Source organism: Drosophila montana, unplaced genomic scaffold, assembly GCF_035044405.1.
Source record: "Drosophila montana isolate Dmon_TW-CO22-7 unplaced genomic scaffold, ASM3504440v1 contig_3733_1, whole genome shotgun sequence".
Classification (NCBI taxonomy): Eukaryota; Metazoa; Arthropoda; class Insecta; order Diptera; family Drosophilidae; genus Drosophila; species Drosophila montana.
This window is the reverse complement of record NW_026998620.1, coordinates 6,179,525-6,207,138: the sequence shown is the minus strand read 5'-3', so window position 1 is coordinate 6,207,138 and position 27,614 is coordinate 6,179,525. Positions and strand designations below refer to the sequence as shown.

Below are 27,614 nucleotides of genomic sequence, written 5' to 3'. Positions count from 1 at the left end.
ACATATATTATACGAGATGCTGCATTTAATTGGGTTTCTCTAGCTCCTATAATATGGTCCGAGATATGGTCAAATATAGATTCTTATCATTTTCATGGATATAAAACTAGCTATTGATTGAGCTTAATACGAGCTTAAAGGATACCCTCCTTTTTCGTCTTACACACATTTCCACAAAAACATTTATACCCTTCCCATCCATTTTCAATGGGAAAACCGTTCAAATATGTTTAAGTGTATATTCGAGTTGACCTTCAGCTGGCATACTTGTTGAAAATAGTCCAATTAAAATTCAACGTGAACCATTTGTAGGCATGCCAATAAATCATTTGCTCACTTCATCGTCTGTTAAACAATGAGCTTTGAGAACAGAATTTATAGAACGGCTGCCAGCTATGAATTGCATAAAGGTTGCCAGCTATTTTAGCCACCAATTCCTCTTTTTTTTTGTTGAAAACTGGCAGCCACTAGCCAAAAAATGATTGATCATCGTATCATATAATTTGTAAGCGTAAGCGTTTTGAATTTATTTATTTGACTTTGAGTCTAAACGTATCACAGCGCATCAGACAATGGGACAGCTCCAGCAGTTCATCAACAAACTACCCCACAACAACAACAACAACAACAACAACAACAACAAAAAATGTTGTATACATTTTGTGTTTTTCTTTTTTCTTTAAAAAGCGTCAAGTCATTTATCAAAATGTATTTTTGAACAATTTTAACAGCTAAATTTGCGTTCGCCGCTGGCTCTCAAGTGTTTCCCAGGCAGCTTAAGATGCAAAACCGCAATACAACAACAACAACAACAACAACAACAACAACAACAACAACGAAGAAGAACAGCAGCTGGGCAACTTCTAGCTACATATTTGTCTAAAGTCAAGCTGCAAAGGCAAACACTCGAGACACGGCGCTCTCAATAGGTAACAAGCCACTGTGGGTACAACAAAAATGCAATTTATTATTATACACCAAAGATCTGCTCAGGTGCAGCGGAGCCGAGGCTCTGGCTCTGGCTCTGGCTCCGAGGCTGGGGCTGGGGTTGGGGCCCTGGCTCGGAAACTGTGTCAGCAGCAAATTGAAAAGTTGATTTACAATAAAGAAAAAACAAAATACATAATGTTTACTTGCTATAGGCCAAATTGAATTTAGCCACGGCTCCGCGTGTGGCTTCAAGTCGAAGTGTACGTGTGTGTGTGTGTGCGTGTGTGCGTGTGTGCGTGTGTGCGAGATGTCAGGTTAAATAAATCGTAAACAGCGAATCGCTGACCAAGACATGTCGAGGGAGCTCAGACTCAAAGAATGTCTCAAAATAAATAACTTCAATGTAAATAAAAAAAGGAAAAAATTCGACTTGCAACTAAATTAAACAGTTTCGCAATTCATTTTTTGGTCATGTGTGTCACGCGGCGTTGTCGCCTACAAAAATGCGAGGCGAGGTGCCTGACAAAAAATAAAAAACAATAAACTCAAACTCAAACACAAATCCCAATACGAAAGCGAGTAACAACTTAAGGCAACTTAAGACAAGCAAGTGCAAATAAATAAAATAAAAAAAAAAAACACAAAAAAAAGGAAAGGAAGTTTGCCCGTTTTAAACGTGCGAACGCATCGGAATGCATTTAATTGAATAAACATTGCGGGCCATGTCAAATGAAATACTGGCACTTTATGTAGATTGAGCTGGATCTTAAAGCCGATAGCCATAGAGAATGAGTGGAATACGGTTGCACAATAACTGATAGAATTTCAATTCTAACCATCTATTAAATAACGGCTATCTTTGGCATGCCGAAGATTAAATACTCTTTGATACAGAGAGTAACATACGACACGAGTCGCGTAGTACAGAAGCGAATACAAACTGAGACAATCTACTTGCTAAAAAGTTGAGAATTGATGACTTTATAAGAGGAAGAGAAGACTGCGAGCATATAACATTATAACGCTTGTTATAATCATCACAGAGGCATAGTTAGTTGAACAAAATTAAAGGATTAATGGGCACAAAGAAGTTTTATAGGCTAGTCAACACAGAAGTGTCGATTTCACCCGTAATTAGCCTATGAATAAATATTACACCAAGCACAGATCTACGATTAATTAAAGCAGGAAGATTAATCATCAAAAATCTACTGGAGTGTGACGGTAACCGCAACTGAGGATTCCAGTTGAAGCCACGAAGGGCAAACAACAAGAATTGTTTTTGTACAGATTCAATTCGGTCTTGGTGAATAGAATATTGTGACGACGAAACAAATGAGTCATACTTTAGAATAGGCCTTACCAGAGATATATAAAGGGTCTTGTTTTTATCTGAAAAAACAAGAAAATTAGTCATACCAGAACTTGTTTTTTGACTAATCATTCATATGACAACTATATGATATAGTGGTCCGATCTCGACAGGGTATATGCATGCAACAGAAATACTCTCTACTAGGCAAAGATTTAAGACTTAGACTGTTGATACTGGTTAAGAATATATGTGCATATATAGTATACTTTGTAGGGTCAGATATATCCTTTCATTTAATGACAAAATGTTAATGTTTATCTTAATTCAAATATCTGCTTGAAGAGGGTTTAAATATGTTGTATAATTAGAAATAATTTGCTTGGTTTACGCTGGGCGCATCCTCATCAAAATCAGACATTTAATCATAGATTATTATAATTATACAATATCAAAAGATAAAATTCTAAATTAGATGTATGCTGTTCCCATACATGTTGGTATCTGATGGTAGGCCAAAGCTCGCATTATAATTGCATTTCCTCATAGATAAAGAACCAATTTGTACGAATGCTTATTAGTTAATATCTCGTTGATAAAATCAACGTTTATCTCACCTGCACAATTGGCATGAACGGCTGAAACGCGTGTGACTTAACTGGCAATTAATTTCACAAATTCCAGGCAACCATTAAAAAAAAAAACAAGAAAATAATAAAAAAAAACGAGCGTCGTGTTTATTGACAGGAGTGAAGACATAATAAAAGTGAGTTTTAACTACGGCAAATTCACAGCAATTATGCGGCGAGTTGGTTAAGAGTCCGACGCCCAGAACTAAAGTGTTTCAGAGTCTGAAGAGAACAATGCGAAAAGGCGCAATCATAAGTAAACAGATTTATGTTTATTTATCTTCCGACTGGGTCCAGACGGGTCAGAGGAGGCGTCTGTATTATTGTCGGCGTCGGTTTAATGGGGGCCCAGTTGAACTGACATGAAGTTCAGTTTTTTTTTTTTTTGCTTCTGCTTTTATGTTTTTAGTTAATTGAGGCAGCAGCAGGTTTTTGAATTATATTTCGTTTTTTTTTTTTACTTTTTGATGTCTGCGTAATTTTGTTGCTTATAAAATTTCTTGCTGTCGGAGTAAAAACCTTTTCTTTTTTTTTAATTTTGAAATTGGTTTTTGAAAGTAAATGCCTTGACATCATTTTGACTGACTGAAGTCGTATTTTAATTTACATTTATATGGCTATCTTTTTGCATTGCATATTTCTAAATGGATTGGCTGCCTTATATGTGGCATTTCAATTGGTTGGAATTTGTTTGCCAGCCACCTGATTGAAATTCTAAGCAGCATCTGCAAAGAATTTATATCTATAGAAATCGTTTAACAATTTGTTGGATTTTGGGATACCCTACAACAGACAGACAAAGCAAAGTATTGATAGATATTGCATTTGTTACATTATTCAAGACGGAGCTAATCTACCCTACTCTCCGCTCAGGCATAGGTATGTATATACGACATGCCGTAAAGGTATTCATATTATAAAAGTACTTTGCCTTTTTAAAAGGCAAACGAGCCAAAATAAATGTAAATATTTATGCATAAAAAATTATTTAATTAAAGTGCCTCCAGGCACGGCAAACAATCCAATAAAAAAAGCAAACAAGCCAGACAAAAAAAACAGAGTATATGCCTTACATATATATTTATATATATATGTATATATGTCTGTTTGTATAGGGGGGAAAGTTAAGCTGAAATGTTTGCCGTTTTGGCTAATTATTTGACATTTTCAGTTATCTGTCTGTCTGTTATCTTGACGTTGTCGCTTTTATCATAGGCAAAAGATTCGCATATAAATTTCGACTGTCTTATTGTACAAATCATTTCTCAACTACAACTACAACAATGGAGCACTTGCAGGTATATCGAATGACGAGTTTCACCAGCTCAAACAGCTAAGAATGCGCCATTAGAGAGTGCTCGACTAGCAAATGCCCTGTACTCAGCTTTTACAAACACAAACACATACACATTTAAATAAGCACATGTATTCTGGAGAACTTACTACAATAATTAAAGATCTTTGAAAAGATTTTAACAAATTTTCAGAAAGCAAAAATGATAAATAAATAATACTCTAAATAAAGTAAAAACCAAAACTGATCAAGAATATATGTCAGATGTACATATTAACTATGTTATACCCTTTTTTTTATGGACATTTTATACAGAGTATAGCAAATAAGATGGCGAATTGTTTGTCATCGGCCTGAAAGGGTTTGTTGCAAATTGCATGGGTAAAATTTATTAGCGAAAAACGCTTCTAAGGGGGTTAATTGAGCAATAACAAAATGCAAAGCATGCGACTACAGACGGCAACTAAATGTGTGTTTTGTATTGCAGCAACAGCAGCAACAATTGCAGTTGCAGTTGCAGCAGCAACAACAACAACATTAAAGACAACAAATGGGAAGCAGCAAACAACTGTTTGTGTTTTATATTATTTGAGATTCATGCGGTTCATGCTACCGCAATCACCTGACAGTTGCCTGCAACAACTGTTGCCGGATGACCAATGACATTTTGCTTTTCACTAGTTTTTAATTTAATTTTTAAATCAAATCAAGTAAAAGTTAGTACTCAGCCTCCCTAAGATACAATTATTGGCTTATATTTAAATGGGAGTGTGGCGAGAAAGAGTTTTCCTCTTCACTAATCTCGCTTTCAATCTGCAGGCAAATCGTTCAACCAAAAACCATATGATTGTGAATTTATCAATTAAACTAAAAGTATATATAGTCAGGCAATCCTAACATATATATATTTATAAATGTATTTTGCGAAATCCTTGTCGATTTCTCAATATTAATACTGGTCTTCTCCACGGAAAAGCCCCCCGCTCTATACGATCAGCTACAGAAGTCGTGCTTGGCTTACCAAAACTTTTGCGATTGATTTCAAGACAAAAGCTCTAACACACACTGAGGCATACGGGGCGTATGCGTGTTAAGCATTCGGTCAATTACGCATTGGCCAAATCACTTGGCCTGCACATGGACACGTCCATTGCTGTTTTGGCATTCAAATCATGTGATTGTCTAATGATAAATGCCATAAATAAAAAGACCAAGACCGAGAGTTAGACGGGCGACGCCAACGATACCTGATACCTGATACCCGATACCTGATACCTAATACCTGCTAGCCTAAGGCCATATTTTTTGCGGCTTTTCGTGGCAAGTGTTTAATTATTTAGTGCACAAATGCTAAAAAGTAAACTAATTAAATGCTTAAAATTGGCACAAAGCGCGCTTCGAAGAAATGGGAAAAACTAAAACAGGAAAAAAGGTTATAAATAACGTTCGCTTTTACGAAGCGTAGAAACGTTAATTAAATACTCAAATCACATATAATCAACAGATGAGCCGGAATAATGCGCCATATACTCGACAGGGCAGCTAACTGGTAAATTGCGGATTTAGTTATATGGATGCCATATACACAATATATAAATTAATATTCTTTACGGCTCTAATGGCCGATTGAACAGCACACCACGTTCTCCAGGAAACGAGACATTATACACACATTTATATGATTTACACAAATGATTTAAGCCACATAGTATATATTGTGTGTATCTATCAAGAGATGGGTTTATTCTATTGCAAATTAGTGGGTAGCACGCAAATTTATTGTTTGTCGCATGTTCTTTTATTTATAACTAATTAAATTAGCTGCATGTGACAACATTTGCTTTAATTAATTGCTTAACTAATTAAGCTATCACGTAATTAGCTTGCCAGTTGGTTATGGCAATGGCCAAAGAATGGATTACACTGCCACCCAATACTGCGTGAGGTGTGGCTAATATAAATTGATGATATCATTAGAGGGTGCTTGCAAATAGGGTTGCCATCATTATTATTTTTAGACATCATGTTAAGCACTTCAGTAAGCTTTTGTTTTTGCGCGCTAAAGATGTAAATTCTTGGCTGAGCAACAAGTAAAAACCGTCATCAGTGTGAATAACACATTATACTATTGTGCATACATATATTCAACAAAATTATAAACGTAATTTTAAAACGTAATTTCCAGGGTCCCAACATGGAAAGAACACACAGACCCGATCGCTCGTTTGCTAATATTACCCCAGGCAGCAATTCAATTAGAGTGTTAAAAGAATTATATTATAATTATTATATTATAATAAAAACTGATTTATATTTGACACAGAGCCGATCGGTCGTTTGCTAAGATTAACCCAGGCAGCAATTCAATTAGAGTGTAAAAAAAATATTATCTTAGGATAAAAACTGATTTATATTGGACTATATTTATATAACTTTTATATTAACAGTATAGAACCATTTACATTTTCAGTTTAAAATACTTTTTTGAACATTGTTGGAATATTATAACAATTTTATCCTGCAACCATATTAACCATTGGTAGGGTATGAAAGATTTGGACAAGTTAATATGAATGTTGAATTATTAGAATTAATTAGAATCAATCTGTCCTTGTCTGTTTGCGTCATGCGTTGTGTAGCATAGTGTATTATTTACATATTTCAAGCATTTAAAATGAAGATCAGATAATAATCTAAATATAAGATATTTAATATTTAATACCTTCCAATTTCTAGCCGCCAATAGAAATATTTCATTAGAATGTTTAAAAGTGATATCTGACCAGTAATTATTTAGATTGCGCCAATATTGTTAATTAAGTCAAAAGTGTTAAGGTACGCAATATAGATTATTTGCTCTATCAATCTTCAGTAAAAGTTTGTGGCGGCTTTTGGGAATATTTTGGGGATCTATATTAAACGAGAGTTATTCAATTCGAGCGGAGGCTCAAAATGTAGCGATACTTGTATTTTGTCAAACAATTAACGCGCATTTGTCGAATTTCGTGTGAAAATTTTCCACTTACTGCCAGGCTGAGCGTAGGGACAGTTTGGCTGGGCAGCCAGAGCCAGGCAAAGATCAAGAGTCAAATTCTTGGCCAAGATAAACAGGCAGCAGACAGTCGGCCCGCCTGCTTAGTCACAGCCAGCAAATTGGCCAACACACAGCACACACTCACACACATGAGTCGGACATGAGGTGCAGCGGGGCGAGGCGAGGCGAAGCGAGTCGAATTGAATCGAATCGAATCGACTGAAGCTCGAGCTGAAGCTGAGCAACTGGAAGCCAGCCAGCCATTAAGTTACGAAGTGCGCTTGCAACATGCCAAGAGCCAAAAAACAAAAAACAAAAAAGCATCGACTAGCTCCACTATTGCAATTTCCAGCTGTGTGTTGATATCGCCATGTCAGTCCGCTGGCCATTAGCCAAGGTTGTTGAGTGGTAGCCGCGGCTACTTGCAATCGCCTGATATTTAGAATCGCGCCGAGCTGCGACTCCGCAGCGATCAGCGAGCAGCTTTAATGCCCTCTTATGGATTGCGCAGACGCCAAAAAATTGGCAAACATGTTGCCAACAAAATCACATAGCCACATACGAGTCTATACTAACTAAGCTATGAAACACAACAACAACAACAACAACAACGGCAACAAAGTGACGCCAAGTAAATTGTTGGGGCCCAGCCCGGTTGTGTTTTTCCTTTGCTACTTTTTGTGTTTTGTGTACTTGTTACGTGAGAAAATTTTTGAAAAGTTTGGATTTTGCTTAGCTATCTGTTGCCTGTGCGGGCCAGCTGCCAAAAATGTGAAACTGCTAACCGTTTTTTTTTTTGTTTTTGTTGCAATTTTATGGCTTTGTTGGCCACCTATTCAACGGCCGCGGTCGCAATATGGTCTCTGTAGTCTGGCACTTGCATTCGCCGGGCAAACAGAGCCAAACATAAGACCAGAGACCGCACTGTGACCATGTGGCCGAACCAGGTGAAAACCTTGGTGTGGCTCTGGCGAAGGGTGCTCTTGATTATTTGGACCATTGGCTATGGGAAGTGTGGCCGAGACTTCCGCATAGAGTGTCTCGTCCAAACAATAGCTTCTAGAGACAATTGTCCATATCGAATCAAATGTAAATAATTACTAATTCGGGCCTTTCAATAGTTCCAATAACTAATCATTTGTTCGCATTTCAATTTACTCTTTTAAATTTGTATTTAAGAAAGAATAAACAAAATTATAACAACAACATAAGATATAAGATATATTTATTGATAAGATATATAGCAACATCCATAAGATACGAACCCGAATCGTTATCAATGTGTCTATATTCTTTTTGGTTTATTTATTCTAAATTTACCGCAATATATTTTGATAAATAACTGAAAACAGATTTATTTTGTACACAGCTTTCACACCTGACTATAATTCTGGTTCATGTTTAGAAAGAAAGAAATAATTACTATCAACCCGGAAATGTTTAGATCTATTCTTTTTTAGATAATTGTAGGGGGCATTATGATTTTGTCATGAAATGTGTAACGCATAGAAGGAGACATCTTCGACGCCATAAAATATATATATTCTATATCAGCATCATCAGCCGAGTTGATATAGTCTCTCAGTCTAATTGTCTGGAAACTTTTCATAGGTCTGTCTTTCTGTTGCAGGCAGTGACTTTAATAATATTAAGATAACTTGATCAAACTCGGGATTTATTAGTTCCATTATGATTCTCATATATATATGCCAAATCTTATCAACATCGAGCCACTATATAATATAGCTGCTATAGGAAAGATCGGTGGAGTAGTAGGACCTTATACGGCAAAATATTTTACTGTTAAAGATATTTCAACAAACTCCGAATTTTCTCAGAAACATATATCTTACATATCTGCAAAAGGGATATGTCTCCATTTTATTCTACCTCAGCACATTTATTTACAGCTTGCCCTTGTTCTATATAATTTTTCTCGCTCGATCAAAGTAACATAGACAGTAAAAAGTGTTTTGTAAATAATTTATAATCCAAATGTAATACAATAATGGACATTTTTATGTTTGTATTGCGCTCACAAACGTAAATATTTTTTTTTTTTTTTTTTAATTTTTATTGTAATTTTTTTGCTTGTAATTGCCGCTTGGGCCCCAGGCGAATCCATTGAGTTAGCCGCAGTCCATTGAATTTCAATTAGCGGACAAATTGCTTACGAATTTCAATTGCAATTCCAATTTCAATACCGAAAAGTGTATGTGAAATCAATAAGAGACTCACACTCACACAAAAAGCCTCAATGCAAACAGTGCGCATGAAATTAATTTGAAGGAAACATTGCCAAATACTCGCACTAAAAATCGCACAAATAACAATTCGCTCTGGTAAATATTTTGCAATAAACAAAAAAAAATAAAAAAAAACATGATCCAAATGCCAAACGTATGATTTAGGTTTTCATATATCTTTTTGCGCAATGCTAATTTTGTTTTTGTAAAACGTGTGAGTCGCATTAAGTTAATTCATAAATTTTTTTTTTTTAACTCGTTCTAACAAATTGGGCAAATAAAGCCAAGTGCCCGAACACGCAGCCTGAGAAAATGTGGATGTGGCTGTGTGTGTGTTTTCCGAGCTGTTGATGGTTTTTATTTAATATTATTTTTACGCCTTTGTGGGAACTCGTTTAGATTAACATGTATTCAAGTTGAATATTTTTGATTTCTTCAAGTTCCTCAAATTGTTGCAATAAATTCGCTGAAATTCTCTGCGGAGGATTCGCCAGCTGATTCATGCTCCACGAGTATAGTCGAAGTTTTGACCCATGCCCAAATTGAATAACAAGTGATATTGTACGACTGCGTGATACCCTATCTATATGCAGAACTAATGTTTAATGAAATAAATATTTTCAGCGTGCTGTAAGTTACTCTGACTCCCTTCTCCTCAGCCAATTAGAATGACTTAATAATATATAATATATAATATAAATATGCATGTTTGTTCATATATATGTTTCGATAAACAGCTCCACAGACAAATGGGTGTCATGCATGTCAAACGTAATAAAGCGTGGCAACGATCAAGTTTGCAAAAATGCGCAATTCGCAATCAGAAACAATAAAAAGCTATAGCACAGCCCTCCAATTATATCAAGTTAAAATTAAATATCAAAATTAATATAAATGACATGTGTGCAGGCTCGCAAAGTGGAGGCCATTCAAATTGAAGACCAGATTGATGCCCGCTCGTTGCTATTATGAGAAACAATAATAGGCCAAAAACAATTGCAGCTCAAATTGCTAAAAATTGTTGTTAGATTTTTGTTGTCAGATTTCGTTGTCAGATTTCTTACGTTCGTTCCACACATTGCACAGCCTAAATGCCTCACACGAGAGGCAATTTGCTGCCCGTGCATTGAATGCATTCTCATTTGGGACACACAGAGCCAGTGGCCATAGCTCTGCATAGCCAGTTACTGCGTTGTTTTCCCCCAGCTACTATTGTGACTTTATTTTGGGCCAGGAATGCCACACGCAATGAAAGTTATGACTAAATTTAGCCATATAAGTCAGGAGCAGCTCTTGAGTGGGCGGAGGGGGCGGTGGAGGGTGGGGGAGGTGGTCTGTTTCCCGTATTGGTTATATGACTCTCTGGTATGCAATTTGCTCGTTAAGCCAAGCACTTGTGCATGCAGTGCAGTTATAAGAAAATCACAATTGATTTATATACCAATATTGTCTAGTATATGGTTGCTTATAGTTGTTAATTTGACTAATATTTTGCGGGTAGTTTTCCAAGATATTTCAATATGCTAAGTGATTTGTGGAAAGAACGGCGTAAATTCCGCTGATTATAAATATAATTATATTCAATAAATAATTCATTGGCTCCTGAGTAAAGAACTCAAATTAATTATTACAAATTAACGCAAAAACCTGCCGCACGCGTCCAGTGAATAAACATTAAAAACAAAAAAAACAATCAGCACAATAACAAAAAAACAAGATAGACAACAATACCGGCAACAACAACGAAATCCACAAAACTTAGCACCTGAAGCTGTTGTTCGGCTTTTGGCCAATCAAACGAAACGCGCCAGCCGTAGATACAGATAAAGATACTGGCACAGACATAGATACAGCCACAGGCCACAGGCAGGTTGGCAACATTTTCTGCTGACGCACATTTGACGTAAATGTCGTGGCCTTTCAGAAGAATTTGCTGCTGCCCGCCGCCACCCCCCGCGGCGACCGACGGATAATTATCAAAGATTTCAGCTACCGCAGCTGGCGAACAGCTTAGCAAATTAATAATTGTTCCTCAGCGGCGCCAGTTTTTGGCCAACTTTTTCTTTGGCCAACTAGACAGGTCTGGGTCTGGTTTGGGGCTTGGCTTGTGCCAAAAAAATTTGCAGATTTGCCTCAGCTGGTGCTCGAATCTGAACTTGAGCCCGTTTCCGTGTGGTCAGCGGCCAGCGCCATATCACTTTTACTGCAAGAATTTATATTGTGCTTAAAACGTTGGACAATAACTCTCACTGTGCCCAAAATGACATGTCATGTGGACTCAACTACGCTGCGCTGGCTACGTGCCACAGCCAGGTGAAACTGAGACAATTTCGAATGACATGCTGTGCCGCGTAAAGACAAGTGAAATTAAGAGCGCAACAAGAACTCTTATTTTTATAGACAGTTTTATTATGGTTATCAAAATAACAGTTTAATTCCATTTCTCATTCGTTGACCCACAAACCACATTTATCGAATTGAAAACTAATTCCTCTAATTGTCTGTACAAAACTAATTCCTAAGCATAATTAAATAAATAACAAATAAATAAAATATAATAACACTCCCTCATTGCCTTTTAGTAAAAACTCAAAATCCCCTGCCTCACATTGAGCTTGGCAAACATATTGACATGAAATGTCAAAAAAGTAACATATTTGTGCATATAGTTTTGTTTACCTATAAATATTTATATGTTAATAAAAGTAAACTTTACGTCATAAAAAAAAAACCTAGCCAAATGCTTGTCAACCAGTTGTATTATTATAATTTTTACTATAGCTCAAACCGATGACGACATTTTGTAATTTACGCGCCCGAAAAGTTATGGAAAGCTTTTGTCAACTCGATTTCGTTGACATTTTTTGTTTTTTTGGTTAAATTATGAGCTTGTTTGTCAATTTGCCGATTCTTTTGTTCGGGCCAAGTTCAAAGTTCACGTAGCAAGCCGGCAACATCCATAAACATCAAATATTGTGTAAGACACGAATGTCATTTTACTCAACATTTCCAAAGTCGTATTAATTGTTATAGATTCTAAGATAATTGTTATAGATTCTAAGATAATTGAAATCGAATTGTTAACACGCAATTAAGTTTTATTTTGTTTAATTAAACAAAAACTTTAATAAGACAGTTCAAAAGGAACATTTTTAAGCATGAGATTGATTAATAGTCATTAGTTATTATTAGTTATCTTTTGCTTGATCCTTAAAAGAGATCGTCAGTACCCTAAGACTAAATACTTTAACTCAATCGAATTTATAGCCAAGGAAAGAAGTATCTAAAAGCATCGAGCAAAGCAGAGCCAATATACACCGTTGCACTTATTAAAGAGAGTACAATAATTATGACAAACACTCTGGATTAGATTCAAAATTTTCGCATGTGCTGAAAACAAAAGCAATTATTTGCAATGCATGTGCAAATTTGAGCTATTGTTCAATTTCCGCTTGTTGACACAAGTATTTCGCTAATGATGACGCCTGCTTCGCTTGTGTAATGATTTCTGGGTACTTTAATGGCTAAAGTCTTCCCAATGGGAGTCAATGGAGCGCATAACCAGTCAAATAATTCCATTAATACTCGAATGCTGGGGCTGACCTCAAATGCTAAAAAAAAATATATGAACTAATATCAAGTCGGAGCCACAAATTACAACAAATTATATATATATCTATATATATATACGGTGGCTGGCCCGGCTAATGATAACGATTTGCATAACTTCGAGCTGAAAAGCGACAAGCGCCACTTAAAAAACCTGTGTGTTGTTGTTTGGCTTTCGACCCCATTTGCCATGGAATTGCGGTTCGATGCTGGCTGCGATTTAGCCATATCATCGTCGCAAAAAAGCCGAAGAAAATACGAAAAAAAAAACAAAACCAGTTACAAGTTTAGGGCCAACACATCCACAGCGCGGAGTAGGCCAACACTTTTAGCCAGCCTGAGTGCAGCAATTAGCTGCATGGATCCAACGGAATCGCTGACCGCAATTAAAACGCACAAACTCAGCAAATGTGCTGAAAAGTCAACGTCAACGTCAGCAGAGGAGGCAAATTAACATTTAAATGCCGCTCAACAGTGTAAACTGCGCGTTTAACTAGTCTCATATTGCCCCAGGTGAACAGTTGTATTGTTGAACAGGTGGAAAAACCCTAATGGTGCCCTATGGGAATGGCGATTATATATACATATATATATATATATATATATATATATCTGTACCTGGCTGACCCATATTTAATATTCTAAACGCTGCCCAGCTTTGCGTGCCTCTAACGCGAATAGCACCTGAGTGTGTGGAAGCCGTTACGCTGAATTTGCCCAAGTAGCTGAAAGATTAGGCATTGCCCGGCACCTTAAGCACTGCGTATACTAACCATAAGCGAAAAACAATATATATGTGTATATGTATATTTATAAAAATATAATAAAATATAATTACCGAGCAAATTGTTGTTGCGGCTGTTGTTGCGTGTCTGCAAAGTAAACAAACGAGAAAAAGAGCATTAAAATATTTGTATTTTGTGTTTTGTGTTTTTGAAAAAAGCTATTTAAAATCGATAAACATTTGCATTTACATGGCAATAAAAATGCTTCGCACGCGTCTTAAATATATATGGTATATGCTCGTATTTATGCTGCGGGCCGCTTTCTCGAAATGGAAAATGAAAACACTTTCAGCTGATTTGTAATCCCCACAAAATCTGCAATTATGTGAAGAAGATTTGTTGAAAATGAACACAGGCACAGCTTGAAGTTAATAATCAGATATCAAATATTGTCCGATATGCGAGTGAGAGCTGAGAGCAAGTCTCACATTGCAACTAAAACTCAATCAAAAGCAATCAGCGCGAGGAATTCAATTGCTCGGCAGGCAGATGCGTCACAGCGTCGAGCACAGAAACGAACCGCACAGATACACGATATGTAGGTTGTTTCTCAGCCTCTTTGCGCTTTTCGTTTTTTGTTGATTTTTAATTTTATTTGTTTATGTTTTTATTCTTCTGGCTGACCATCGACGCGTCGCATGAATCAAGCAATTGTTGGCGCTTTTATTGCTGCACACAAGAGATACAAATTCGTACCGCGCTCGAGATACATTCTCGCAAGTATTTTTATGTTGTGGGCTTGGTAATTGGCTGGGCCAACAGCAAAACGGGTTAGTAGTCCCGAGTGTCAATGGCTGCGCTTAAGCTGCCGCCTCTCATGCAAAGCGCATATCTGTCAGATATAAATGGGCCCCAGTAAACTTGACTAATTGTTTGTGCCACGGCCGTGTCGCTGTTGCTGCCGCATTTTTGGCCAATATGTTTACACGCAACACGCCAGACAGCCAGAAAGCCAGATAGCCGGGCCGGGCAGCCAGCCAGCCGGACGACAAGCACTAAAAGTCATTTTGGAAAGTTCTGGGCCTGACCTTATTTCCCAGCACAACGCCCAGCGTACTTTAAGCGCCACTCGGAGACGCGGACGAGGGCGACGATGACTCTGCTCGGTAAATATAAATAAAGCAAAGCGTGGCTAATAAGGCACCAAAACACAGAACTCGCAATAAAGCAACAACAGCAGCAACAACAACAGCAACAACAACAACATGATACCGCACTTTGCCACTCTTTCAACAATTGTGTAAACAACAAAAGAACAGCAACTAAAAAAAAAAATAAAACATCCCAAAGGTACTTTTAGTCAGTCAGTCTGTCATGAATTCAGCCTCAGAATGCGCCATAATAGCCAGGTTAATATGCATATGTTTTTATACACTATCCTCTGCGTAGAGTATTATCACTTTATCGTCAAGTATGGCACTGTTATAAAGAACCATTTCACAAGCGGCAAAAAATTAAGATTGTTTGATTCAGTTAGTCGAATCAGTTAGCCAATATTTGTTAACCATGAATCAAACCCTGGATCGAATAAGTTGGATAAAAAACGTTTAAGAACCAAAGCCTGAATCGAACCATATTTAAAAAAAAAAAAACAAAACTCATTTGCATCTAGAATATATTTTTGCAAAACTTTTAACTTTTTTATCTTGCGCTCACGACAGTTTTGTGTTGTTTATTTGCCCTTCGGTGAAGTTCCATCTTCAACTATGGAAAATTTTCGAAAATGTGTGGAATAAAAAATGACAACAATATTTCGATTACAACTTTTAGTTAAAATTTCGATGAACTTGAAACTCATTTTTAAATATATATGTAAAATATAACTAGAGGCGTAGTTCGAAGATAGGGTAGATTTAAATTTTCTTCGGGTGGGAAATGTGTGAAAAATTTATATCTTAAAACTCGCGAAATATTATATTAAATTAAATATTGGTATTTCATATTTCATTTCATTCAAATATAAGCAGCATTATAGAATTAAAAAATAGTTAAGAGAGAAAATTTATAACAACTTTTCAAAAATCTAGCTTTTTTTCTGCGGTTTAGCTACAATCTTTTTCGTAAAAACAATTATATTTTTTTATTGAATTTTTTTGTTGTTTACATTTTTACTAAGCTGTTTTTTTTTACCAAAACTGGCGCACCTCTTGAACTTATTAAACCAAACCTTTTAGAAGAGTAAAAAAAAAGCGGTATTCAGAATCGCACTTGATTCATAAAGATACATTAAATGGGCGACGAATAAGATGGTAAAACCTACGGCTAAACGACTGAGTTATACACTTTAAAGCCAACATGCCAAAAATTGAAAATAAAAAAAAAACAGATATTAGCAAAAATCTATTATTTTCTCTGTAAAAAAAAAAATAAGGCAACAGGTTTTCAATTTGCTTTTGATTTTTAAATCCAAATGATGTTCTTTCTTTGAAGTGTGCCACAAACACACAAAAATGAAAATGAACATAAAAATAAATATTATTCAATTTGAGTGTGGGGCTGGCTTTTGTTAAAACAGATGGGTGCGGACGCTTTACGATTATAGAGCTGAAGGCAGCAAACGAATCATCAGTATTTATGCATAATTTCAGAATACTCGTGAGTGCATTGATTTACGACATTCACCCACATAAATACATATTATTGTAAGAGCTCAATCAAGATGATTAGCATACCTTGTAAAAAATGCATTAAAACAACAAGAGCTGCAGGTTGGGTGCGCCGAAAATCAAGTATCTGTAATTGAATTGCTGCATTAAAAGCACAAAGTGCGAAAGATTCTAAAGAATATTTTCACCATTCAACGAGCTATAAGAAATATATAAAAACTTTTAAGTCATTGGAGAAGTTACACAAATAAAATACCCTCGGCATGGGTATAAGAAACATGCATAAAGAATTTCATTCACGCTGGGCATTTAGCGTAGGCTGTACCTGTATTGCTACTTACATGTATTTGTATCTGTATCTGTACCTGTATCTGTATCTATGCATAACTGCTAGCTGAGCCGAGCCGAGCTGGTTGGCTGTCTGCTCCAACAAATGGTTCGTTGATAATTTATATGTGTCGTCCGGCCCCCACAATCAAGTTACCAACTCGCCTTTGTTTCTACGCGCATTTTATAGATAAACTGGGAACTGGGAACCGGGAACACCACCAAAGAGCGGAGAGAGAGGGGGAGAGGGCACAGAATGAGGCGGGGGGGCACCGCATTGCGCTTTATTTCCGTTCAGGTTGCCCACATCTTTTGATTTTTGGTTCAGTTCAGCTCAGTTCAGTTGGGTCTGTTTAGGCCCGGACCCGTGTCTGTATCTGGGCTTTGCAGGCACATCTCACAATCTTACATATGTAATTGCAATTGCCGAGCGACTCACGACGCGACTTCAAGTCGCGCACCTTTTAATTTGTGCGGCATTCTGCCCCGACTTCCCGCACCTACAGTCAGTGCCTTATTTTAATGTTGTGTGTAAAGTTCTAAGACCCCGACGATGAGCGCAGCGGAAGTGCGTTCATTATTTTTAATGATTTTATTTAAGGAGCCTCCTCAGTGCGAGCCCAACGAGCCTCAACCAACTGCCCACTGCTAACTGCCAACTTCCAACTGCAGCTACCTGCTGTAGGTTCCTTGCCTGTTTTGAATAGTTTTCCCAGGACAGGCCGACATTTGCACGCACGAGCACGTATTTTAGTTGCCAGCGGTTTATCCAGATGCTCGGCTCAGCATGTGGTGGGTTTTTCTTTTGGTTTTCGTTTTTTAATGGATAGCAAACAAGAAGGGAAGTACTTAGGTGTAGTTGGTAGGCACCTCAGCTTGTGCATCAGCAGCCGGGGGCAATTAGTGAGTGCGAGTCATCCATCGATGACTATTTGGTATTTATGCAAAGTATTCGTCAGATAAGAATACGCATAAGTGCAGAGCACTGCACCAGCACGATTGCTGGTACGTAAACAAAGCAGTTCATGACGGCAAACAGATTAACTATTCGCAGACTTATGACTTCATCGATATGTCTGACAATCTGACATGTCTACATATTTGTAACTTCTGCCGCAGGTAGTTGGAAATTCAATACATTAAATTCTCTGCTGAATTTCCACGGCATATCTCCAGATAAGTCTGCTTGCCGCCTCAATTGAAGACCTCTGACCTAAGCGGCAAATTGAGTTCAGTAATTAAAAGCTGTGCATCCACAGCGACTGCATATTGGCAATTAGCAGCGACTTGCGAGACTTGAGCTAATTTCAATAATTGAATGCACTGGAAAAGTCTACAAGTTGAAAGGTCTATAGAACTGCGCTATATTTTAACTTAAATGCACATATGTATATGTATATAGGAATTAAATATATGCATATTTGTGGACTCTCATAGTCGCATTGACATTCAGCGACTGTCAGTCAACTTTGACCGCAGCAAATGCAAAATACGGAGTACAATTGTTGGGTTCAACGTGATGCGCATGAACGCCCCTGACTGACAAGTGCCCAATTGTGGTATGGCGAGGGGTGGGGTGGTGTGGGGCATAGGCTGGGATTGCCATGCCATACACAATTATAAGCACAAACAAAACAACAGAGCCACAAATCGTTGCATGACAAGACAGCAGCAACAACAATTGCCAGTTGCCAGTTGCATGTTTGCAGTTTATTTTTTTCAGATTTTTTTTTTTAGTATTATTATTTTCTTTTTTTGATAATTCCGCTGACGTTTGACTCACGATATTGCCCAGGGCGCGCATTGGCATGAAGAGATCAGCTACTGGGAGTTGATTGTTATGCATCGATTTACATATACAGAAAACAGCAGTTCGACACAAGCTCAAACTGATAGATGGCTAGACAAGAGTCATTCATTCAGTGGCATCATTACGATCATCGTCATCATCATCTTCATCAGCAGAAGCAACAACTTCGTCTTCATTTGAATCAATTAAACCTGATGCTGTGTGTATGTGTGTGTGAGTCAACCCATACTCATAATCGTATTCGTATTCGTATTCGTATTCGTATTTGTATTCATTTTCGTTTTTGATTCCCCTACTGCTGCACTTGATTGATCATTGGCTGTATGCCGCGCCTAAAGTCAAAAATTCCATGAATTTTATTATAAAATCAGCTTTTCATAAAGGTGGCTCTCTGTCTACTGTCTCTGTCTACTGTCTCTTTCTACTGTCGACTGTCGACTTGTCTAGGCGTCGCACACAAGCCCGACATCAAAGGTCAAAAACACCGCACTCAACGAGTGAATTTGAAACCAGTCCAACTTCAACTTTAATCCAACTTCAATCCGAATTCATTCCGAATGCAATCCAATTTCGATTTCAGTTTTTGTTCGCCCTGCAGGTTCTTCTAATTCCTTACATGGATCGCCCCTTTGGCTGTGTTTGCTGGCCATGTGTTAATTTGACTCTCAAACAGGTCTGGGAAGGGCTTAGAATTGTTTGGCTGTCTAGACCGAAAGAATTAGCGGCCATTTTGGTATTTAAGATGTTATTCTAACGCGTTGTTGGAAAATTTTAATTTATTTTCAGTATCTACCATCTTTTTGTTTTGTGGCATTCATGGAATCTTTGATGGAATTTCGTTAGGGGCCCTGCCTTATTCTAAGCCTAATAGATTGCCAGTCAGCAGAGTATAAAGAGACACCACACGCATCAATGGGGCGTTAGTTAAATGGCAGCAATAGGCGCAAATGCAAATGGCAGCGGTGCCAGGCAGAATCATTAAAGCCAAAGCTAATAGCTGGCTCATATATCAGGCCGTGATCATATATCAAGCAATGCACAGACAAAGCCACAGCTGAAATTACGACAAGCCAAGACACTGGCCAGCCCGGATCAGGCCAGGCCAGGCGAGTTCGGGCCAATCTAGCGAGCAACGCCTTTTAAGACATTCTCAGTGATTTATGCGCTATTTTTTCTACTGCATATTTAATGAGTAATAACTGCAGAGCCCCTCGAGTACCAACTGCATTCAAATGTATCTATGTTTGCATGCAAATACTAACTTGCATTCACTAATAGCAGACGATGCTATTGTATTTGCGCAACAATTACGAGGAAATTAGCTGAGCTGAACACACATGTAGATACTCGTCGAAATACAGATACAAATGTATCTGAGCATGAGGCAAGCGCCCACACGAATACAGCGCAGAGCAAAGCAAATGAAAATGGAAATGGAAATGATCGCTGCAAGTGGGCAGCATTGGCTCCAAGTTCGCCTTCATTCACAAATATAACAATGAGAACAAGAAGAACGATGGCAATAATAATAACAATAACAAAACAATATACGGAATATGCAGTAATAAGCAATAAACGAATATAAAGGTCAAGTTTAAGTGACGATGATGACGACAAGAGATAGATAGAGATAGAGATAGATATGCCGATTGAGATAGAGATACAGATACAGATACACAAATAGAAAGAGAGAGGGCAACTGAAAAATTAATATTACGTATGCTCAAACATTGTGTGGGTGTTGCAAGCCGACAACTCTTATACAAATACAGATGCTGCCTGTAAATCGTATGTGGGCTACATCCATCGAGAAAAACAAGTTAAGTCCACACGCAAATGCTCTTAAGTGTAAACTGCGCAACGATTCGGATCAAAAAAAAAAAAAAAACAACATGTTAACAAACCAAATAAATACAAATTGGGCCAATTATTGATGCCCCAAGAATTTCAGGTATTACATCAAATAACATAAGCATGCTTATCGATACTAATTATATTCCTGCATACGAGTACATATGTCACATTTAATATATTTGAATAGCTTGTTATCTTCTATACTATTTATTCACAATTAGGCATAGAGCTCATAAGCAGGCAACTGGCAGCTCTTATAATACCAAATCAGCCCTCATTAATATCATTTACGATTGCCATGGCTAACTCCAACAACAACAATTACTAGTGCTCTAGTCGAGTGTGCCTGCCTAGGGGATACCCTGCAGCAAGCTACTAGGTTCCTTCTCTGCCAAAAAAAAATAAAACGTTTGCATTAAGATTCGATCTTTATTAAATGTTTAATGCATAAATATGTCATCCGATTGTGTTTACTTATCAAACACCACGACCAAGGGAAGAGGTACCCAAAAAGTAGAATATCCTGGATCTATTTATTATCTATCTATCTATTATGAAAAATATACTTTACGAGTGCTAAGTTAATTGTATCTAACTTGAGTAGATTAAGAGAGGACCTATAAATTTCAAGTATTTAGCTCTTATAAATCCCGAGACATACTCGTTAAACATACCAAGAGGCGGAGTGTTAGATAGACAGTTATGACTAGATCAACTCGGATGTATACTTTATGGGGTCGGTGATGATTCCATGTGCCTGTTACATTCATTTTCCAAGAACCATTACACCCTTTTAACCACTTTTAATGGGCTTAGGGTACACCCAAATATTTCGCCGTCGTTCAATTCATAACTGTAATCAGTAAATTACATAGCGCTGCGTGTTTTTTTGTGCGTGTCTGTGAGTGTATCCAACGAGTCGTACATTGATTCATTCATTAAATTGTGACGCTGAGTGCACAACAAAAGTTGTCTCCCGGGGGTTAGGACCCCCAGCTTGGACTCAGACTCAGCTGGCTCTTTGAGTCAGCGAACCTTGACCGAGAGCAAGTGGCAATTAAAACTTGATGTGTGCATACGAAAGTGCCACGCCCACCAGACGACACACATCCCATTGACAAGACATACACACATGTTCGTGGGGGTGTTAATTAAGATCAATTGCTTTGATCAGCCCCGTCCCACTGCGTTTGGCGGAGACGCTCCACTCAAAGCTCTTCACGAGCCTTGTCATTCAAAATAAAAACTCTAAAAATAACCAATTCCGGCTAAAGACGAGCCGAGATTTTCATGCGGCTAAAAATACTTCAACGAGACTCTAATTGCCTGGGACGACACAAAATGTAATCACATGCTGTCCACGATACAGTTGCGTTTTTATCAGATATACTTTCTAATGCAAGGGTCGATCATTAGCAAGTGGAATTTTCTAATCTGGCAGCCAAGGCGACATTGCATACCTGAGTATAGTTTCATATTTCAGTAATTGAAAACTCTGGAAATTAGAAATTTCTAGAAAAATAAATTCTATTTATTTATTATTATTTTTTTTTTGTAATGGAAGGGTTGCAATAGTTCAAGTAATTGACGGTTTATGGCACACATTCCAAATGAATAATTTAAATGAAACAACAAAATATAATATAATATATAAGTAGGCAAGTTTTCCATACCTTTAAGTAAGGCTTAGCAATGTAAAACGAAATAAATCTGGATGGTTTTGTTATTTTACCATAAATAACATCTAATATATCTAAAAGTTCGCCTTTGATCTATATATATTGTAAATCTTATAATTCAATTTGAATAGCAAGATTTCTATATCGAAATGAGGCGTTTTTGAAGTCATTATTCACACTCTTTTGTAAGGCCTATAAATTTAAAAGAAATTTATCTTTTATTTGTAATTTCTTAAATATAAAAGATGGCATACGCCTAATGTAGATGTAGTAGATAATGTAGTAATTTTGGTTCTAATATGAGCCAACAAAACTTAGCTTAAGAAACAACTTTATCCATTGATTTCTTAAAAATTTCCCTAAAGTAATTCGTATTATATAATAAAACCTCAAACAGGGGCTTATCGGTACCGCCATGTCAATTATTTATAAATAACTTAAGGGACTCTCCCTTTGGCAATAATAACCCTAATTTTGAGTCGTGTTTTTTTTTCAGTAGTAATCAGTCGCGTGCGTACGATTATATGCGATTAGCGGCTATCTAACGAGGGCCTTTCAGATAGCGGTAAATTAGTAGTTGCACAAGTTTAGTGGACGAGCTCATTGCGCTTAAGGTAATTAATTAAAGCGATTTTATTTAAGCGCTGCAATACCCATCGATTTAATATTGCGCAATAGATCGGGTCTAAGGTATCTGTCTGATGTAATAAATTTCTAATATATGCGAATTTGTTTTTTTGCTCGTTTGCCATCACATTTAGTATGCATCGCTGCGGTTTCAGGTTCTTTTCAAATGCCATAAGTCGCCTGATAAGACCAGAAACACATAACTGCCAGCCAACCATACTAGACAGACTTTTATTTATGACTGTCTTAGGCACCAGCATTGAAATATTTTGAATATTCGAATAGTAAAAGAAGAAGTTTCGCTGTCAATAGTTAACGAAGATATTTTAAGTGATGCCAAAAACTATTTATAGTCTGCAAAATGTCAAAGTTTAGATAAATACAACATATTATCATAACTAGATTAAAATATACTCGATGTAATAAAATTACAAACGTTCTTTTATAGTACTCTAACTGCCAAAAAATTAACAAATTTTATCACCAAAATTTGCATCCAAAAATATATTCGCATCTCCATAAAGCATAAATTCTTCATCGCAATCTTCTTTCTGTTTCTATGTGAACCTATTTGAACCACTTTGAGTTCATGTATAACAAATAAAATATTGCTAAAAATCAACAACTGCGAGGATATTTGCAAGCCCAAAATTCTAATTCTTTATAGTGTTTCAATAAGCTCCCATATTTTTATTCCAATTATATTGAATGTTTCTCTCTCTATTAAATTGTAGTCTTTCTTTTGCTTATATGTAACTAATACAATAATTATACACAAATTCCAAAATGGCCTCTGGAACAAAACAAATTAATATTCAATGCACATTTCAGCTGGTAAAACAGCAGCAACAACAACAACAATGCACAGACAATCGCCAACAAAAACAGTCGAAATGAGGCCTTTGTCCGGCTAAGAAACAGCAAAACAACTGAAAAACCTTCGTGAAAAATTATCCACGACGTAAAAAAAAAGTTGTTAAGCCGCCGCAGCGCACGAACTTACACGAAATGTGTTGTTGTAGTTGTTGCTATTGTTGTTGTTGCTGCTGCTGCTGTTTTTGGGCAGCATTTCATTCATTTGGCCAGCAAATGCGTTAACGTTAACAACAATTGGTTTGGCCGCTAGCCAGGCGGCAGCTCATTTTGGCTTTTGCGCGCAAATCAATTGAAAGCGTCACGTAATCAGCGCAATCATTACGGCCCGTAAAAATAACAGCAACAACAACAACAACAGCAACAAGTTAACAACTATAGCAACAGCAAGTTTGGCAAAAAAGTCGCGTCTTCGCAGCCGTCTCAAAAAGTGGACAACGAGGCAACTTGACAGCTCGAAGCAGCTCAAATCAAATCAATCAAGTGTCGCGCACCCAAAAACTAAGCAAAACCAAAATCGACTTGCAATCCGAACAGGTTGTCCTCACAAATTGCTGAAAGCGCTGCATGTAAATGTTTGTTAACGATACTCTTAAATTGTTGGGCGGGGCGGGGCGGGGCGGGGCTTACAAGAAATGTCATGCAACTTGTTTCTTATCCAAATGGAAGTGTAACCAAACTTCGGTGTTTCGCTGGGCTTTAACGAATTGCACAACGAAACTTTGGCTAAATGCATAACTCTAAATTGCCCGGCTTGTTAGTTACACACACGCACAAGCAAATCAGTTAGTTATTTAAATATTAACCACAACGTTTTGGCCAAATTAGTGGTTCGGTAAAAAGCTGCCAAAAATATATGGTAACTATTTTATGACGGGAAATTTATTGCGGCCAAATTTGCAACAGTAAATGGAATTTTTGTGAGCCCAAAAAAAAAGTTTATTCAATATGGATTTATGGATCGCAAAAATTGATTGAAATATCACACAACAGATTTATAAGACAAGCAAGTAATACAAATAAGATATATTATTTTGCCTTTGCCAAAACTTTACTTATATTTGGGGTAGAAAACAAAAGTAAAGTAAATTTTTATATTTAGCAGCTCGTAAACCTTTCACATTGTTTACAAACTAAAAGTAAAAAGCTAAAATCAAGAAAAACAAATCATTAGCTCTTGTGGCACGAGCAAAAAAATAAACCGTGTAAATAATGCACACAAATGAATTGGCACAAATAAATTTTAAGTAAATATTGAGCAAAATACATGAGGGAAAAACACAACAAAAAAGTCGGAGTGAAAATTTATGGCAGTCACCAACGTGAGCGAGAATATCTAATAAATAAAAAAATAGAAAAAAAGAAGAAAAAAAGCTAGAGTTAAAAGCTGACTGGCAAATTCAAGGTTTCACATTGCTAACCCACAAAATGCTCAACGTAAAAAATAAACAGAACAGCATAAAAAAAACCAGCAAAAAAAGCAAAAAAAAATGTAAAAAATCATGCCAAAAATACACAAACGGAAATACTTGAAAAAAATACAAATAAAAAGTTAGCGTTTTGTTTGGCCAATGCATTGTTATTGCTTTGGAGTTGGTTGTCCACATACGAACTACTTGTTTAAACAAAAACACACACACAAAAAGAACAAATAATAAATAATAAATAAATAATAAAAACAAAAACAAAAACATGCGAAATATGTTTAGCTCAAATGAACAACGACGCTAATTGAGAACGTGGCAAGTGCTCGAAATTGAGACAACCGAATGGAAGTGTGCTGCACGGAATTGACGCAATTGAGAATCGGAATGAAGATAAGAACTCTTCGAGCACCATAAATTCGATACTTAATAAACAATTGCAATTGTTTAAGGAAGGGCACCGAAAGCGAAAGGATTGAAAGATTCGAAAATTGCTCATGTGGTTGTTCCCAACTTAACAAATTCCCGCATTAATGGAAAAATGGAAAATCCAAAGATCGATTAGTCATAACTGACGGAATCTATTTCGTGACTTTTCTAAATTTTTCTGTGACTTTGTCTGAGACAGCTGATGCACAATCGATACTTGACTCGAAATGTTAACTAAATCAATTTCAGAAATTCCAGTTAATCTAAATTAAATTCGAACTGCACTTGAAATTTTTCAGAAATGTATTTCATCAATTACATTTTATTACAATATTAGCTGTTGCAGTAAACAAATTGTACAATTTGCAACAACGTTCTGTTTATGTATGCAGACTATAACTGGCTTTCAAGAACGCACTCATGAATATTCAAGGATTTTGACTAGTGTCTCATCCTCATCCTCATCTTCCTCCTCATCCCCAATAGCAGCTGCAATGCTGATCTGGATGCACAGTTCATTGGCCATCGGGTAACGAGTTGAATGTGCAACAAGTTAGCTCCTGCAACACCTAGGCAATAAACTATGTGTGGAAGCATTTTAAATGGTTGGCTAAATATCAATTGCACAATTTTCCACTTGATTTTCCTTTTTCAATTAGACAAACACACGGCGCACACTTTGCCAGCCGACAATTGGCACATTAAAGCCCCATTAAAACGAGCATAGAAAAAGATGATAGAAAATTCCACAAGCGCATCATAAGTCTTTAACCTTTAGATAATAACATGGAAAGCAAGATAAAAAAATATATATATAGTATAATGTTAAAAAAAAAAAAATGAAAAACAAGAAAAAGTCAGCGGAAATTGGTGTAAAACTTGTCTTTGAAGGCGACGCGCGATGCCAACGCCAACGGCACTCGCTCCCTGCCCGGAATGGGATCGGTTCGGAGCGGAGCGGAGCGGAGTGGAGCGGAGTCTACACACAGTTGCTCCCATTATGGTTGTTGTTGTTGTTGCTGCTGTTGTTGCATAAAGCCAATAGCATTTTGTATCACATTGCAAGGCTTTGCAGTTGCAGTTGCTGTTGCAGTTGCCGTTGCCGTTGTCGTTGTTGGTTTCAGGTTCAGATTCCGCAGCAATCCACAAGCCGCAGAGGCGGCGTCAGAGCCACATTTGTGGTCGCCGTCGTCACTGCCAACTTTTCACTACACTTCCGAGAGCTGCTCTGGCGCTGGATGAATGAAATGGAGTGACTCAATGCAGCATAAACTTGACTTCTCAAAATGAGTTCATACCGTTCATTTAACTCAACTGGTGGTGCAAAACAACAACAAAATGAAAAACTTTCATAATTACAACAGCAGCAGGCATTCAACTTTTTGCAGACACTGTGCAAATGTGCGAAGATTGTTTCAACTGGAGCTGATTATTTAATCGAAATGATTTTGTTTGCCATCGGCGATTAAATGTAATCATGCAACAACAAAAACAACAAAAGCAACTGCAGCAGTCCGCCTTCCCAGCTCGAAATTTGTTGCACTTTAATTGCCTATAATCAGGCAGGAAATATCACAAGACAAGCACATGACACTGAGATTTGTGCACGGGGTGGGAGTGCATCAAAAACAATGACAGTCTTCGACGGGTTAGGGTTGGCTCTTTTCACCGGAATAATTTCAGTGCTAGAGGAAACTAGTTTCGCCAAATTATAGTCCATGTTGCATGTGCAAAGTGCGTCTCAGGCTTTCTTTCTTAAAATACAAGAAACTCAAAAAACAAAGTTAACATTAGTGTGCGTTCATCTGGACGTTGTTGTTTGTTTGGCAGTTACCCAGTATAAAATTTAGATCTTGGATACAAACTTTAAAAATCTTAATTCAAGATTTCACAAACTTGTTCGGAGTGTTCACTGTGAAATAACGTTTCGCAATAGCATTGCAACAAAAACTATGAAGATTTTGTTTTTACATAAATTTCTCGGTCGGATTCGAACCCGAGTTCTTAGCCTACATCAATATTTTACTCATTTTTAGTAAACTGAGAGTTTTACTTAAAAATTCTTTTTACTTTTATTAAGATTTGTTGGACTTGTCTCAAGAATTTTATACCTATTTTTAGTAAAGCGTACTTGTGCTTGGATTTT

The 27,614-nt window shown here is 37.0% G+C and overlaps 1 protein-coding gene across 3 annotated transcripts in view; it reads right to left on the bottom strand.

Annotated features, from left to right (window-relative positions):
- LOC135436190 (uncharacterized) overlaps window positions 1-27,614 on the bottom strand; it is a 42,840-nt gene that overhangs the window by 6,768 nt on the left and 8,458 nt on the right. For 2 of the 3 annotated variants that reach the window (XM_064693698.1, XM_064693701.1), the window contains exon 2: window positions 13,893-13,926. The exons of the other annotated variant lie outside the window; for it this stretch is intronic. The gene's annotated coding sequence lies outside the window, so the exon portion shown is untranslated. The remainder of the gene's footprint in view (window positions 1-13,892; window positions 13,927-27,614) is intronic. 3 annotated transcript variants of the gene reach the window in all.